Source organism: Boleophthalmus pectinirostris, unplaced genomic scaffold, assembly GCF_026225935.1.
Source record: "Boleophthalmus pectinirostris isolate CB_2022bp ecotype Guang Dong unplaced genomic scaffold, ASM2622593v1 HiC_scaffold_21, whole genome shotgun sequence".
Classification (NCBI taxonomy): domain Eukaryota; kingdom Metazoa; phylum Chordata; class Actinopteri; order Gobiiformes; family Gobiidae; genus Boleophthalmus; species Boleophthalmus pectinirostris.
Genome location: NW_026571175.1, coordinates 15574613 through 15593472, shown reverse-complemented (window position 1 = coordinate 15593472; position 18860 = coordinate 15574613).

Below are 18860 nucleotides of genomic sequence, written 5' to 3'. Positions count from 1 at the left end.
TTGAATGCAGACTTGATGGGAATGTGAAATGGGAGACAGCGAGCACCCATTACTAGCTGACACCTTTGGGAGACCAGATGCAAACACTCGAGGCAGCCGTTTGCTCACAGAGTGGAGTCTGTCATCCCAAATGGTGTTTTGATGTCACCTCTCCATCCACTGTCTGTGCATTTAATAGTAGTTACGCTCAAATAGTGGGTTTGAGAACAGTGTATTTATTGTCTGTTACCACCAATGTAGCTCTTATTCCCAAGGTACACTATGCTGTATGTATACTTTTGCTTGTATACAACTATGTGAACATTTGACCATTTGTTGTTCTTACAATATTGTCACTATTTACTTGAATGTATTCTTCCATTCTATCGTACATAGTGTGAATTATTAATCCAACTTCTCCAGTCATGGCAGTATCACAAGATATTTAGGCCAAAGGAATGCCGAATCCTGGAGACATTACAAGACTATATAAGTATAGGGCCACCACTGCTAGAGTACTTCTAAACAAGAACTAACCCAAAACAGAACAAAATTGTGGCTCCAACCATTTTAAATAAAGAAACACTACAATTGGAGAGAAACATTAGCCAGTATTCATCAATTTACATTACATTACAGAGACTGGAATCACTGGAGTGGTACAGTTGTAGGTGTTACCAGATAAGACGATAACTGAATCTTTGGGAGTTCAGAACATTTCCTACGCATGATGTGCAAAATGAACTTATGCAATGATGGCAACACTTTTTCTTATGGCTTTGTAATAGCACTCCAACTGTGCACTCCAACTGTGCACAATCTATTCATTTCGTTGTATAATCTGACATGTTGCCCTAAAAGTGCCATTTTGCATATACCTCCTTCAAAGTACAAAAATGTTAAATTGTAGAAAACTAGAAACTAGTACAAATTACTGGCACACAGCAGTAACACAATTAATATCTTTTAATTGGACTTGTGAATACTTTTATGTATTCACAAGTCCTTGGGCTTTCTGTGTGGAATCCAGTTGAAATGGGACACAAACACTGGTTGACCTCCTGTTGTCTAACTCTGGGGTTTTCCATAACAACACAGTGTATCATGTCACAGTGGGACCATTTGGAGTAAATAAACACTCTCCTCAACTCTTTAAACAACTGTGGCCATTGTGTTTGTGCTCTCACATACTCACTGTTCCCATTTACCACTGGAAATGCTCACATTCCTACTTTATGTCCTCTGCATAAACTGGTTAAATATATTTATTGTTCAATGACTTTCATAGCCTATGTCAAATATGCGTATAGTATATATCTACAGGGGTGGTCACGGCTGAAGCTTTGATATGGATTTGATCTCCATTTTGTATTCTTTAATGTCCTCCTATGTTATCAAAAGGATTTAGCTTTAGTTTATTTTCACTATCTAAGTGCCTGCCCTGCTTATGTTAGGGTATGTTAGGTAAGAGTTACCATCTAGTCATCAGTCCTAATACAACAACTGGATAGATTCTCTGATTGAATAAGACCATCTAAAAGTTTTTTGGTAGCCTTGTTCATTTCTATGACATAGGTCGAACAACTTGTCTACAGAACACCACATTGGTACAGGCCACATGTAAGTCAGGGACATAGACTGTGTAAAGGAGTGAACTAAGGAAGTGTGACATCATTCCTAGCATGGCTAGGCCAAATGAAGCTCATTGAAGCTTGCATTTACAGGGGCAAATTTGGGCCAAGTTCCATATTTGAAATTCCAACCATGAGTATCATAGTAACCAGAAAGAAGGAAGAAGAAAGAATAGCTAAGACTAAGACAAAATAGCTAAATAAAAACACCAGGATCATGTAAAGTGGGTTAATATGAATATTTTTAGACCAAAATGACAAGCCTGGAGCCTTACGGAGGGAGGGGTGACACTTTTTCAATACAAAGAGAGTCAATGGAACCGGAAGGGTGCCCATGTTCACTTCCTATTTGGAATGTGGCAGCTACAGTGTTAGCTATTTCCACATATATATACAGTTTAGGGTCCAGGGCAGCATTGGAAGTGTGGGTGCTTCCAAATGAGGCCATTTTCAAAACAATTTCAACGCTTTCTGAATCCTCAAGTATACTGTGTGTGACATTTTTGACATATGAGATTTTGCAATGGTTTCCCAGTATATTCAGTGTAGAGTCACTTCATAAAGAGTCATGTGAGGAGAAGTGTGTGGGACGGCAGCTGTGCCATGAAGGCCTAAAATACCCTGTCTCAGGGGCACTTTGGCCTAATCTTATTAAACGGTGAGTGTTGGTGTTATTTACTGGTGTTAAAGAGGATAAGCTCCTTATGCAGTGGTAGAGACTGGGCTGAAACTGTGAACTGAGAATGTGCCTCAATGTCAGCCCCATAAATGAGCCGGGTGTTCATCCCCACACCACCACAGCACAAACCAAACAGTGCAGTTTACTCTGTGTCTAAAGAGATTACGCACATGCTGTGGCGTCATGTGACTGCTCTGCACAAAAACTGTTTGTGACTTTTCCCGTAACATTAGCACTGCTGTATTCTCCCTTTGGCCAGCACACATTCAGCACACACACAGACCAGGGCCAGGCCTTTGAGCGCGCCCTGACCCCTGCTCCCAGTGTAAAGGGCTGTTCACCGGGACACAACAGCACCACTCATCCCTGCTGCTCTTCTTGTAAATTTTGCTCTTTTCTCCCTGGGGCTCAGAGCGGGGCCTGTGTTGTTTGGTGAAAAGAAGGAGGAGGAGGAGAGTGGAGAACAGAGCAGAGAAGCCAAGTGTCTGCGCAACCATTCCATCTGTGTGCATGTGCGTGAAGGCTGCGATTGTGCATGTGGGGCTGTGTGACCCACTACAATACGCATGAGCCCTCAACAAGGAGCCTTCAGTCTGTGATGAAAACATAGACCAATGTTACAGGCCAAATAAGATTAGCTGCTCCAATGGACACACTTATTTTCATTATTCTGCATCGCTGCGGCATCTTGTGCACACAACTGGGCCCAATGACTACTACTAACAGCCCCTAGGCAATGATGTCCCGAAAAACAAGTTATATAGCACTCCATCCCCTTCTAATTTGCGAGAATTCATTCATTCATCATATGTGTTTTCCATATTTAAATAATAGCGTGGCCCTGGGTTCGATCTGTCTTGATAAACTCGGTTAAAGAGGCTCCCAGCTGCCGGAGTACAATGCTCCCACTGTATGGCCCTGCACGGCATTCATCAGGATTATTATCAGGCTTTGCAGATGAGTACATTCCTGCAAAAGTAGACTTTAATGAGAGCATCCTCCTTAGCCCACGCCTGTAAATGATGTGTGAACAAAGTCAGTCTTATGAGGGCTGGATGGGTTTAGACAAGAAGGACAATTTTGTAATGAGTTTCACAACACGTTTGGTTAAAAAGTTTGAAAAGACATTTACAAAGGATATTTACATCTAGTTGGCCCAGTGATGACCTCCATGTGATGTGATATATTACAATCAGGCAAAGAGGAGTGCAGAAAATGTGTGTTTAATGACTTTTGGCAAGTTTTTGAAAAAATTTCAAAAATATCGAAAAAATATTCCATGGCAAATTGTGCCCAGCTCAAATTCTATCATATTTATATATCAATCAACTGTACAGAACCGTTTTGCCTTTGTTTGTAAGGTTTTTGTCAGATAATTTACAGGTCATAATAGGCTCTATTCACGCTTACGTCACAAAGCAGGAAGACGTGAGGAAACATGCGATAACAGCTTCCGGCGGGCTCTGTTTGCGGAATTAAGTCGGACAAAATCTAGGAAAATTAGAAAATGGTCCAGTTTCCTTCAAATACATGTTATTGTAGCATTCCATTGTGTTCAGATAATCAACAATTACAACTATACCTCACTTTTCATAATTTCCCCACTGACACACTTCGAGCGCACTGGGATTACATGCAATTAGAAGAGATGAGGGCGCCAAATTCAAAATGATTCCAAACAGTACATACATATGCAGTCTTCATTTTACCGCTGATTACATTTACTTCAGTGGGTTTTATCACAGTCAGCCTGCTAACACTAAATTGTTTTTCAAACAATAAAAAACAAACAAACAAAAAAAAAAAAAAATGAATTTGAATGAACGATATATGACTTTAATACCATACCGACTCTAACATTACAGGCAAAGTGATATTATTTCCATGGAATCAAGCAGGTGCAAAACTCCCACCAGAAAAATTACCCAGTGCACCTTTAAGTAAAATGCTACACCACAGCTAAATGAGAAACAATACATTTCAGTGACTTCTTGATAACATGACCTAATTCGCCATATGTCCCAGAACACATAAAATGTTTTGAAATGTTACTTATCTCTGTTATACATGTTTGAGACAAATGTGGGAGTTGGCATTATAAGGAGTTCACATCAAGGTACAGAAAGTCTATAAAGAAGACATCTGGAAGTAGTTGACCTGGTGATGACCCTGAGTTTTACAAATGCTTACATAACATAGTCTACAGTTAGAATCTACAAATGCTCCCATAATGTAGGCTGAAGTCAGGATCTATGCTATATTTAGTAGCACATGTCTTTCTTTTACTGTTAGAGGAAGTAGGATTTATGAAACCGGAAAAGGAAACATCTTATCACCAGATGTGACTAAACAGCTATGAACTTTACAACTCAGCCTCAAACTGGAACAACCACACATTCAAAGCTATAATGTTCTCTGAGTGATACAGTGAGTACATAAGTAAGTATACAATTGATTTAGTTTACTGGTGTCATCGGGCCTACATTCAACATGACTCACCACATAAAGAACCTTTTATGAAAATTGGTTTAGATTGAAAATGGTGGTGCTTAACAAAAGCGAATCAAGGCTGTGGGTCAGGCCATAGGTTTGTCAAATGAGTTGATGATAAATATAAATGCATTAATAAAATATGAAAATCAAATTAATGTTGATTTACTTAAACAGAACTAGTTCATTTTAAACATCCTACTTATTCACCATTATGAGTTTATAAGCACTTTTCACAACTTTCAGAGGCCCAAGAGGAGTTTCACTTCATGTAAACTGTCTGATTTTACAGCATTAAGATTTGTTTGCTTGACGGTAGGTGGGTACTTTTTTTATTTAACCAATCGCTGCTATTTGGTCGTGAAGTACGTAATGCACCAAACCCCGCAGGAAGAAGGGCAATAAAGTCTTTCTACTTAAATAAAATTCACCGAACATTCTCTTTGTTCTGGCTTTAAATCCTCAATCTCAGGAATCGTTGCCAACACAAAATGTATGTCTTCGTTTACATCCATCTTGACCACTTTGTTTACTGTTGTGCTGTACCACAAAGGGCACCCAGACAGGTGCTTGAGTTTGATGTCATGGCTTCACAACCCTTCACTGATTGGTCAATGTGAGGTCTGCAACTTCTTGCAAACTGTCTAGTGTATTCTGATTCCTGACCAAGTTGCTGAAGAGAAATGAAATTGAGCAGAGGCACTAGGTGGCACCAGCCTGGCTAAATGCTAACGGCAACTAGCAGTACATCTACTTCCGGATGAAAAAAAACAAAAAAAAAACAACAAAACAAATATATAAATATTTATAAGCCTGAATTACCTGGCTTCTTTCTATGAAGGAACAGCGGCTCTACTCTAAGATCCAGGTAACCAAGCTCCCCCTCTCAACGCTCTAAAACAGCATCAAGTGTTCTACCACAGAAAATCATTTTAGTGGGATAGGATCATGACAAAATATTGCCGACATGTGAGCAGGAACATAAACAGGTTATACTGAGTTTGTTGATCGAATTACTCAAGATGAAGCATAATAATCATAATAATTATAAAATAAACAGTTTTAAGATTGTTAAAGCCTTTTGTTCAGCGAGTGTACGGTGGCATTGTTGTGGCACATAACTACAGTGTTGCAAAATTCCCTGATGTAGCATAGAATGACTATTATTGCAGTAATGTCACTATATGATAAACAGTACTCGCAAGCCTTCCTCCTCATATGCATACAATAGACTATAGGCAGTGAATGCTTTTAGTTACGCTTCTCCCCTTATTACAGATCAGAGTGGAGATCTGTCCGACGGTCCTTAATGAGTATAAATAAATCAGAGATACTGAGGGAGGGGCCGCTTATGTTCCCTCCTCCCCCCCTTTAATCTAGCCCTGCTCATTAGTACAGGCGTAAATATGCAAATGAGATGAGACAGCATGGAAATATACAAGCCTATTACACAATTAACATGACTGCTTGATTAAGTAATATAAAGCGACTTTATAATATCCGCCCTGCTTTCATGTGAATACGGTAGCTCGCCCATTAAAAACCATTTACACTTTGACTAATTGTATAGCCTCCAACGCATTCATTCCACTTCACCACAATGCTTCTGGTTTATGCACCCGAAACTGCAATCAACAGTTTTAAAGTCCTATATTAGCACAATGGACTCTTGTGAGATGATGAATGTTAGAATGTTGTTACCTCATGAAAAACATACCTGGAGTTGTGTTTTGTTTCATTCACACATGTTTGAGAAACCCTTTATTAATAGACTCCAGAACTCAAAATACTCTGTTCCACCTTGTGATGTCATCTAATGGTAGTTTTAAGATTTTACCTTTTGTTTAGCAGAGATTGGCAATGATTCTAATGAAAGTATAAGAAGTTTAAAGGGCCCATATTTCGCAATAAAAAAAAAAAAATCTAAGTTACAATGTTGTTTCCTCATCACAAACATACCTGCAGTTGTGTTTCTGCATATTTACGCATTCTTCTGTCAAAATGATAACACTCTGTTCCACCTTGTGATGTCATATGATGATACAGGAAGTGCTCACTGTTTTTAGACTCCATACACCTGCATTAGAATCATTTGGATGATATCAGCAGTGGAAATGCCAATCTCTACTCAAAGGTTACCAGTTAACCTGAAAACTACAGCTTCATGACATCACAAGGTGGTACAGAGCATTCAGAGCTTTTGGAAACGTAGTCAGACTCAGCCTAAATGTGCATGATTTATGGTTAAACATGTCTGAATGAAACAAAACTCAACACCAGGTATATTTTGAGGAAACAACATTATAATATAGATTGGAAAATATCAGTAATATGAACCCTTTAACCTTGAACTGAGATCCAAAAAAAGCTAGATGTCACTTGTCCCCGAGCCAAATGAGATATGCGACGCAAGCTCATTGATTTTAACAGCATAACCATATAACGCTACACCTAATCCCATTCTAGTGCCGATACCATCTAAATCTGCTCAATAATTGCAATGCAGATGATGACGGAACGCGATGGGGAGAGGGTGACAGTCGCCGGTACAGCGCTAGGCTATGCTAGGCTATGACATGATTACAGCCCAGGCCTCCAGGGAGCTCTATCTTGATTTAGATTAAACCCTGCTCGTCAAATGGAAAGCACCGTCCCTTTAATACCTCCCATATATCAGTTGCCATGTAAAAAAAATTAAATAATAAATAAATCTTATGTCTGTGGAAAGTCTATGACATGTAAACAATCAAAAAATAATCGAAAACAAAAGCGTGGGGAAAATATGCATATATTTGTAAGTGTGAACAACATTGAACGTGAAAAGAGCGTTAAATTTGTCAAATCCTCAAGCATATACATAGTGTACTATGTGTGATTACATCTACTGCCATGAATATATATAGCCTGCATTAAATGTAGTTTAGGATGTAAATATCTCCGGGTTTATTGCCCCTCTAAGTGTGCAGTTGGGCTTTTATTGGGGCTATTGTGTGGCTATGTCAGCACCACATGAGCCAGGCCAGAATCAAATTTAGATTTCCTCTCATGTTACCCATAATGACAAGATTCAAATTCTGTCATTAAAATGTGCCACACTTAATGAATCACATATAAGTCATTTTGCACTGGCTGTCACCTAAGGGAGTGTGTACTACCCTCTGTGGAGTACGGCTCCTCATCAGTTATTATCAATGGAAAGACGTAACTCATGAAACATTAAAAGTGCACTATGGAACTTCAGGTGGATGGACCAACACATGTTTGAGTAATTGTGCACTGAAAAAAAAGGTTGCTGGAAAACAGTTGCATACAATAAAATTATGTTTAGGCTTTGAAACCAATTTCGATCTCCTCTGCTCATATTTTTCTCAGAACATGTAACTTTTTCATGTTGATGAAATTTGATCAAATCATGTTTATCTTATGTTACTTTATCATGCCTTTTTTATGTTTTTATTTTTTATGTATAATTTGATTCTGTCTACACAATTATTTTAACATGCTTAGTTTTCCGCAGTTCTGTATTGTCTTAAACAGAATCAAACACAGAGAGAGCACAGGTACAGATACACACCGTTTGGAGCAGTTTTGAATTTTCCCTCCCAAAGTTTTGGGGAGGGGAATTCCAGAGGGAGGAGATACACCAGAGATTATAACAAAGTCATGTTTCCTCAGTATGATTAAAACACACATTGGTCTAACGTCAGCCACAATCAAGTGACCTTTGTAAGATTTAAACATGCTGGACAGAGAATCGTAAAAAAGTCATGTTATTGTTGTCAAATTTGGGTTTGCAATTTGAGCAACCCTTCTCAGACCATTTTTTCAGTGTGCATTATTACTCTGTCTACATCTCCAAAGCTCAAAATGCTCTGTTTTGCCTTGTGATGTCGCGGTGTGATAAAGCGGTAGTTTTCAAGTTGACAGCTACCTTATGTGATAAACATGTGTGAATAAAACACAATACAATGAGGAAACAACATTCTAACAGATCAGAAAATAGCCTGATATGGGCCCTTTAACAAGAATGCATGTTTTCCAATCTAGCAAGAACATCACCTCTAAAATAAATCAATGCAAGTTAGATCATGGCATAATTGTGGAAAGGTTCAGGCAAAGCAACATCTCCATGGAGACAGTCGTGTTGTAGACCCTCTTGCAAAGATAGTTACACAGTGCAACTTCAAACAATAAAAGCAAAAGGTATGGCTAAAGCATAAAAATAGTACAATTTACTATTGTGGTCTAAATTTAAAATGACAAAACTTGAATTTTCATTTTATTTTTTTAACTTCTAAAGTGACACGTAAAATAATCTCCTCCTTTAAACCTAAACATAAAGACCGACAAAGCAATTTTTTCTTGTCCCCAAACTCCCAAACTTTCTGATAGACTGTCATAACTCCCCTCCTCTTTTCTTTGCCCTCTTCACCGCACTCTCGCAAATCTGCTCTCACGGCTCGGTGTCAGCGCTACAGGGCCCTTTGCTTGCAGCTGCACATGGCACTCCTCCCCAAACATTATGATTTTGACAAGAAGTGATAAGGAAACATGGGAGGAGACAGCAGAGTGAGGAGGGGAGCTGACAAGGGACATCGGCGACAATTCAATTTTTCCTCAAGGGCCTGAGCCTTCGCCGCAGCCGATCACTCCGAAGCCGAGTGATGGATGGTGATCACGAGAAAATGTTCTTTCACATGCAACACATTAGCAAAGCATCACAGACAAGCAACTGTGGGACTCCTTTGCCATTTTTTTCAATTTTTTTCCCCCTTTTTGCTGACAAAGCAGAGTAGTGTGCTCAAGAGTCCCTCCCAACATGTGGTGGAGTGGAAGGCACCGTGACACTGGCCAGCAAAGACAGTTTATCTCACTCACGAACTCGACTGGTCCTGTGACATTCTCGCACTATACAGCACTGTGTACGGTTGCCAGGGGACCTCCAGCCTATACTGCCCTACATGACGTGAGTGTAGTGAAGACAAACTGCCAGCAACGAGACCACTGCTCTCGCCTCGTGTGGGCTGGGACTGGGAGTTGGAAAAATAGAGTTTTTTCGGCCGTTGTGACCTTTGGTATGCTTGTATAAGATATAGCTTGTACAAAGTGAAGTGAAAAGGTTTTCTACTTTTTGGAAGCGTGCATTAATATTGAAACCTTTGATATATAGAGTGGTGGTGGTGAAACTCTCAAACCCCAAGAACCAATTTCTCAAGCAATTATTGTTTTTTTGCAAAACTCTTTTTGATATTAAAAGTGCCATTTCCTAGGTAATAGATTCAATTACTTACTGCCCAGGTGATATAATGATAAAGGTGCTGTTTCTGATATTTACTGAGTTACAAATATTTTAAAAAAGTTCTTATTTAAGGTCCTATATTATACAAAATTGACTCTTGTGAGCTTTAAACCATGTTACTACCTCCTCAAAAACATACCTGGAGTTGTGTTTTATTTCATTCACACATGGTTCAATAACCCTTTATTATTAGTCTGTCTACATCTCCAAAGTTCAAAATGCTCTGGACCACCTTGTGATGTCATGAAGCCGTAGTTTTCAAGTTAACAGCTACCATGCATCTTTTGTTCAGTAGAGATTGGCAATTCTAGGGCTGAAATCATCCAAATTATCCCAATGAAGATGTAAGGAGCATTAAAACATAGTGGAGAACGTCCTGTATTACTGCATGACATCACAAAGTGAAACAATTTAACATAAGGACTCAGCCTAAATATGAAGGCTTTGTGTGTTAAACATTTGTGAATGAAACAAAACAACATTACAACAAAGATCACAAAATAGTGTAATATGGGCCCTTTCATTATTTACCACATTAAATGTATATTATATTTTCACAACTTTCACAAGAGAAGACAGTGCACTTCCTTGTTTGTGGAGCATAAAAGATTTCATAAATACATGCAAACAGCACACAAGAGTTTTATTTTGACTCAGATTTTGCGGGAATATGATTTTTGTTTAAAATCCATTTAAGTTGTTTCAGCTGATCACCCGACTGATGTCTGTTTAATATTTTTGATTTCTGTGTTCTGCTCTCAACTTGTTCTCAGAATCGTGATTTTGTCAGTTCAATTGTAGCCTGATTCATCAGTCGGTTTTACTTTGTTTCACTTCGCACAAACCGTCTGACCTCGCAGCCTTAAATTTCGTTCGCTTGCAGGTACTTTTTGTCATTTAACCAATTGCTGCTATTTGGTCATGACGTCTGTAATGCGCCGCTAATGGGGCTAACTGGTATATTAAGCTTTTCCCAAATCCCGTAGGAAGAAGGACAATAACGTCTTTCTCCTTGATGAAATTCACTAAACATTCTCTTTTATTCTCTTTATTTAAATCTTCGATCTCAGGAATCGTTGACAACACTGAATATATGACTCTTCGCTGATTGGCTTTTGCCCGAACTTGCACTTCCAGGGTTTTTGCAAACCGTCTATTGTATTTTGATTCCTGACCTAGTTGCTGGAGAAAAATGAAATTGAGCAGAGGCACTAGGTGGCGCCAGCCTGGCTAGTTCAATTGTCCCTCTACATTAAATCTACATTTGTTTGGGCTTTGTCCTATAGCAAAGTTACATTTTATTTAAACCCAACTTTCTGATGCTTGATTAGGAATGTTTCCAACTTGAATGTAAAATAGCTTATTTGTTTGAAAAATACATGTACAAGATAAGATCATCAGAGACTGGCCAGAAATCAGTACACATGGTGAAACAACAATAGACTTTTACCCAGCCAAAATCTGAAACTGTCTTCCTAAAAATGAGTCACAGACTGTTTCTCTGACAATGTTAAAATCTTGTCTCAAAGTGCTTCTTTTTAGCTTTGCATATGAATGAATCTGATCAACTACATTCATAAAAGCTATGTTCAATCAATGGCCTATCCTTGTATCCGTCATTCCATATTTGGGCGTTACCCCCCTATCTTTATCTTTCTGAAAACCAAAAAAAAAAAAAAACTATTTTAGCAGATGCCAAGCAATCAATATAGTGATGAGGGCTGTTGTTCCGAGGCCCGATATACTCAGAGCACACCAACACAAGAGTAATGACTACTATCCACGGGCACTGTAACCGCCATGAATTATACTTTATTGGCTGCACTTTGTCAGATATATGACTCTCCTGCCTCCCCCGTATGTATTCTGCACCTGACAAGATTTGATACATGCACGAACACACGCACACACACACACACACACAATAGGTAACAAAACACAAAATCGCACAGCCTCCTATAGCCCCTGCAACCATGACCCTAGGCACTCCGACATCTTGGTGGAAAAAAGAAATTACAGATGAAAGCATTGGAAATAACAGAACAAGACGTTTTCAAATCAATACATGATTTTTTTTTTTTTTCCATCTTGAGAAGTGCTTGATGACCAACGCTATTAGTGCAGACTGGGAGGTGGTAGCAACGTGCTTTGAACAATGCGATGCCTGATTGTAAAGAGGCCTATGCGCTCCTAGGGGGGTCAATAAAGGAGATTGTTGCCTGTTGTATTTTTTCTTTACTCATTTATGTTGGAGTTAGGTGGAGGTCAGACACGGCTGTCCCTGAAGCTATACTGCAGTCGAAGCAGTAGGTAGTATTACGCTGTATGTATTTTGGCGAACTGGAAACTCCAACGGCCTTGACCGGGGGGAACATTGAGAATACAAGTCTCTGCTTCAGCGCTTAAATCAATCTTTAATATATCGTACTGCTCCTGCCTTCCAAGAAAAGACAGAGGAGAAAATACAAAGGAGGAGTGTGCCACATACATGTACTGTACTGCCTCTCTGCATTATAAATTAATACAGCACACACCACATAAATTGTTGAAGCATATAGTGTTTTATAGCAGGTTCAAAGGTTGGAAACCAAACAGCCACAACTTGGACCCATGCGCAGAAATTTCATGGGGTGAAGCACAACTGTGGATCCAGGCTTCTACTGAGCTGCAAGAAATATGGTGGGTTTAACTTTTGAAATACACTGTGTTTCTGTATAGGTGTTAATAAACCCCATGGCAAGAATACAAATGTGAGCTTGTTCAGATTGCTCAATTCAAAACATCATATGGATATAAATTCAAGATATATATCAGCTTGAACTCCCATAGTCTGCAGAGGCCACTCATTATAATGGTGGGGTTTATGTGGATTTGAGCTGCTTTTGACTATATTTTTACTTAAATTGGCATTAAGTCCATTAATAAATATCAGGCGCACAATAGGTCCCACACTGTTCTTGTAGCACAGTCCTCCAAACACCACTATCAGCTGTTAGCGGCCACATCCACTAAACACTGTGTTGTAAAGCACCATAACTGTGAGTGTCAGAGAAAGTTGAGTGCAGAGCCAGGTCAGCAGCTTTAGCTCACACAAACAGGACTATTGTTACTGCCCGGAGCAAAGCACACACTGGCTTGTGCAGATGCTGTAGATACTTTTCAGCTCCTCTCTCGCCTCTGTGGCACAAAGCACTTCAAGTCTGCTCACTTTGAATATGTGACTGCTCCACGCAGCCAATTCATTCATTTTGCAGCTCGGCACAGAGACTTGGCTAATGACATGACAGAGGAGCTCCATGCAAATAGCCAACATCTGTCACAGCGCTAGCTCCACTCCATATATTTATTTGCTGATCCTACTTAATATTTCTGCATATTACTGGCTGTTTGTTGGAGGCGGACAGTGATGCATGTTCCTGCATGACGCCGTACAAAAGAAAGCAATCTGGTGCGGCCTCACATCCACTCCTGCTGCTTCTTCTAAATGCATATTTTGTGCTGGCTTTGCAGCCCGCTGAAGGTCACACCAAAGTAAGGCCCTTATTGTGGAAATAGGAGAAACACATTTGGTGGAGTTAATGTGTACTGCATTTATCACCGACACAATAAAGAAGCCCAGATAATATATCTCATGCAATGTGGATGGAATACATTACATGGAGGTGTCGTGATGGCTGCATCTGCCTCTTATCAGTGAGGCTTATTTAACTTTATCTTGTATCATTGTGACATTCAGATTCCTAATAGTCAAGGTGCCCGCAGACTTAGCCTAAACTCATTCCACCATGTTAACACACCTGTTTATACTGGGCCTCTAAACTTTAATAACTTCTATCCGGTGCTTATCGCTGAAATAGGAGCAGGTCAGATACAAATCCTCCTCAGACAAGTCGTTTGGCATTTAGCTGTCACACCTCCACACCTTAGTGCACGGTGGGCTGCTTGTGCGGGGGCGGGGTCAAACGTCGACATGCTCAGTGCTCCTCTCCTGTCTGATCCAGTGTCAGGGCTTCAGAAGGGCCCCCTCCCCTGTCCCAGGCACTCTCAGGTGCCCCCGGCTCTGACTGGCAGGCCTTGGAAGTGCAGAGGTGCTGTGGCCCCCGCAGCTCACTCAGCCTGCCTGCTCACTGACACACACAGACACACAGAGAGAGACACACAGGACACACACACAGAGACACACATAGATCACTGAGGGCCAATGACAGCTCGTTATTGCTGCAGATGATAGAAGCTCACCATGGGGACTTGTATCAAAGCCAGGATGTTTGTGTGTGTGTTTGAGAGCGCATGCAAAGAGGACTCAGATGTGAGCTGGAGACACTGGCAGCAATTATCTAACCTGCAAACAGGAAACAAGCTCCCAACTTCTACAGCGCTGGGAATTCATTCAGCTTGTAAATGCAAGCGCACATCTCCTCCTCATGTACCTGAACTCAAAGCAACTTTTTGACTTATGTTCATAATGTACTTGTATTCTTTCCTGTCATGTTTATTTGTGAACAAGGACTGCCCATATCCTGAGCATAACAATGTCATCACACAACACTGGACCATTCAAATTGTGAATTTGTCAAAAAGATAGCTAGACAACCAGAGTTTGGCTTTTTTATTGTGGTTTTATTACCGTCTTTATTGCCTGCAGATGTACCAATAAAGTCATATTTGCCACGCCAGGATATGAAATGTTAGAGGGATTTTGTGCTGCTTTCGCTGACCTGGTGATGTAGATGTTTCTTGATAGAATAGATGGAGAGCCAATCATGTTCTTGGTGGCATCCATTTTAAGTTTCAAACAGACTTCAGAACATTTCCTCTTAGCTTTGCAAAGTGCTGTTCTGATCAAAGAAATCCTTTTAGGTAGCCTTGAGGACAAAAGAGACTTACTGTATATTGTTACTGTATTGTAAGTTTTGAACAGAAATAAACATATTTTGCAAGAAAAAGTAAATAGTTGTTTTTTTTTTGGAATGTTCCACAATATGGAGACAAGCAGGTGAGGCAAGCTCTCTCAGTAAAAATAAATGTGTTTCACAATAAAAACACCTTTAATTGAATACATGCAAGAAAACTAAATGTAATTCCATATTGTTACACATTAAGGGCAAGCATGAAGACAAGCAGGAGATGGAGTCCCACCAGAACGTTATATATTGTATCTTTAGGGTCCATATTACACTATTTTCTGATGTATGTTATAATGTTGTTTCCTTATCAAATGCATATTATTCACACATGTTTAACACACAAACCCTGCATATTTATGCTGTGTTCCTCTCTCAGTCTGAAAACACTCATATTACCACATGTCATGTGGTAATACAGGAAATGCTCCACTGCAACTCCATATATTTTTTCTAGAACGATTTGGATCATTTCAACCCTAGAATTACCAGTTTCTACTAAACAAAAAATAAAAGATAGATGTTAATAAGAAGTAGACAGACTAATAATTAAGGATTACTCAAATATATGTGAATGAACCAAAACACAACTCCACGTAAATATCTGATGAGTTAACAACATTATAACAAGGTTTAAAGCTCAGAAGAATCATTTCTGAATAATACAGGGCCTTTCAAGATCTTAACCACATTAAGCTCACATAGACACAAATAAACATTTAACTGGATTAAAGTACTATTTTCAGAAGTGCATATTCTTCAAAGTTTTATATTGAGTAAATGTAACTTATCACAGGCCACGTATGGTCCTTTTAATTCCAGACTGCTATCAAAAAAACTGAAAATCGAAACTTTAAGCATCTTGTTAACAGCAGTGTGAGCTCACTTAATACCCCAGTCAGTTTGGACTGTCAGATTTTTGCTACAACAGGGTATTTGCAGATTGCTATTTCACAAATGCAGCTACTTGGCCACTTTTATTTGCTTTGTTTTGTCATTGTGCATATGGAAAGACATTCATAAGACTATTTTTGCCTTGCATGTTATTTTGAGGTCATACCGCACAGGCCAAAATCAATTAAACTGTCAAAAAAGGCCCTACATCAAAGTCAGAGGAGCGCCAGAAACATTGTGTATGTGCAGCAGTGGAAATGAACATAGCAGAAAGTTATTTGCTGGAGCAGCCTTGAAGTGGCACTGTGACTTTGAATGTTTTTTGTATATTCTAACTACATAGCACCATTCATCACTCACTCCCTCTGACAGTTCTTTTATATGTTTTACTTGTGCGGAGAGGCAGGCTGTGTGTTGAACTTGGACAGCTTGTGCTCCATCCACCGCGCCTTGAGGAAATGAACACTATCTTAGCTGTGTTTTCATTGCCAAGCCTACCAGATGAGCTGTGGCATTTGCATGTGGAGTCGGAAAATGAGATCTGCTAAGAAGACTAGTCGCAAAACATCAGAGAAGAGAAAAAAAAACTCCAGGTGGTGGGTGACCATTTGCTTCCAAACAATACATAAAAAAGCAGAAATTTCCAACATTTTTCAAGTAAATTATTCATTTGTAGAATAAAGTTAACCCTTTCTAGTTTTATTCACAAACCAATTTACATTTAGACATTATGTCCAAATCCGTTGGAAAAGACTTGGAGAACTCACAGATTTGTTTGTGGTAAAAGACTCATCTCCTCTTGACAAAGTAAGCAGTCGTGCTGTTGTACATGTTGTGTAAATAGAGTTATGACACAAAGTTTTCCAAACTGAATACAAGTTACAGTTAATACTGAATATAATGGTAACACTATAATATGCCAAGACTTACAGGCACTGTAGCCATGTAGACTCCATGTACTTGAGCAAAAGCTGTCTTGCACAAATATACTGTCTGCTGTCTGCATATAATTATAAAGCATTTTATTGTTCAACAATCAGGAAGTATGTATTAGCATGTTAGTTGTTGTTAGCATTACTGTGATGGCAAATCTCTGTTCTGGACTCTGAAAGTTGTGAAAACCACTTATAAACTCATCTTGGTGAATAATTAAGGTGCTTGGAAGGCATTTTGTAATTGAAGAACAACTGTAAACCATTGAAACTGAAACAGTTTTTCACATTTTTAAGATTGTGTTATTAAAAACCAGGTACAGCCCCTTTTAGACTTAGACCAAGACATAGACTCCCCATGTGCGCTACTGCTAGAATTTAAACCTTTTTACATCCCATTTAACATTCACCTCAGCCCAAATCAAGCAATAGAAACAATTCCCTGTATTATTAGTTGATATCCAATGTTCCTCATCCGTGCATGTTTCCTCAGTAAATCCAACTTTTTCCCCTCCTATACCAGCAGCCATTAAGATAAGCTACACATTTGAGTCCCATTAAATTCCCACAAAGAAAAAGTTACACTTATAATGGAAATACAGTGTCTTCTAATTGCCTCATATAACTGTGAAACCTTATCAGTCAGGCCATGATAAACTCCTGCCCTGCCTGGACTTGTGTAAGTGCATTGTGCAGCCTGATTGTCTGTTCACCCTCTTAAACAATCTTCTTCTTCCACACTTGAGTTCATGATGCATTCCGTGCATTAGCCGGAGTCTGCCTTTGACTAGAGGACACATCATCATCACCATTACGCCATAAAACCGTCAATCCCAAGTACAATCAGGTCTTTTCACGCTGCAAAATAAAGCTTTCACCAGACAGCAAGCAATATCGATCTCAGAAATGTAATCTGCAATGACTTGTGCGCTATTATTATTTCTCATGTACCCGCTGACCTACATAGACGAGAAAATGTGTGTCTTCTGGGTTTATGTGCATGCTTTTTATAACTGACCCTGCTTATGCAACACAGGTTATTCAACAAGCCCGGGCCAATGGGAGGGCTGCACCCCGTGGAGCCTGAGCGAATGTCTGTTTATGTCATCTGAGAGCTGTCTGCATGTATCTTCACCCTGTCAGATTTTATAAAAAGCATGGTTTTTAGGAAGAGAAAGAGTGGAAGAGAAAGAGAAAGAGGAGAAGAGGGGGAGGAGGAGATGGTGAATCATGCTACATAACTAGATGAGGAGATTGCAAAGTCATGTGGTGTTGGGGATTGTGGAGAGACAGTAACCAGAACCTCTTTGGGTAAGTGTAGTTCCCCTGACGACGTAATCACCACTGCTGCTTCTGCTGAGTGCACATCCAGGCCGCAGTAGTCTGACCATGTTACACAGCACATAACAGCCTGTTTTATAACATTACGGGAAAGAAATCCAATCACCGACTCTACAATTACTGCTATCTAATAACTAACAACAGATGGGGAGGTGTGGTCATGCAACTTGAGCTCTACCCAGCTATATATAATACACTGATTTGTATAGTGTTAGGTAAATGGATTATATGCCAGATGCCCTACCAAAACAATTGATCCCCATATATTAATCAATACTTAAACTAGAACAGAAATTAGATACTTGTTTGAACAGGTAGCTTCTTCATGAGAAAAAAAAATGTACAAAGGACTGGACCCATGTTTTATAGTAGTAAGTCGTAAAAACAGTGTTGTCTCAGTAATATTCTAAAAGCTGCTCTTACAGTGTCAAAATCAGACTGCCGCTGTCTGCATCTAATTATAAAGAATTTTTATCTTCCAGGAATCAGGAAATAGTTGGTCTGACCAGCCAGTCCAGTCTAGCCAGGCTGGCGCCACCTTGTGCCTCTGCTCAATTTCATTTCTCTCCAGCGACTAGGTCAGGAATCAGAATACACTAGACAGTTTGCAAGAACCCTGGAAGTTGTAGACCATGCACTGGCCAATCAGCGAAGAGCTGTGAAGCAATGACGTCAAACTCAAGTGCCTGTCTGGGTCCCTTTTGTGGTACA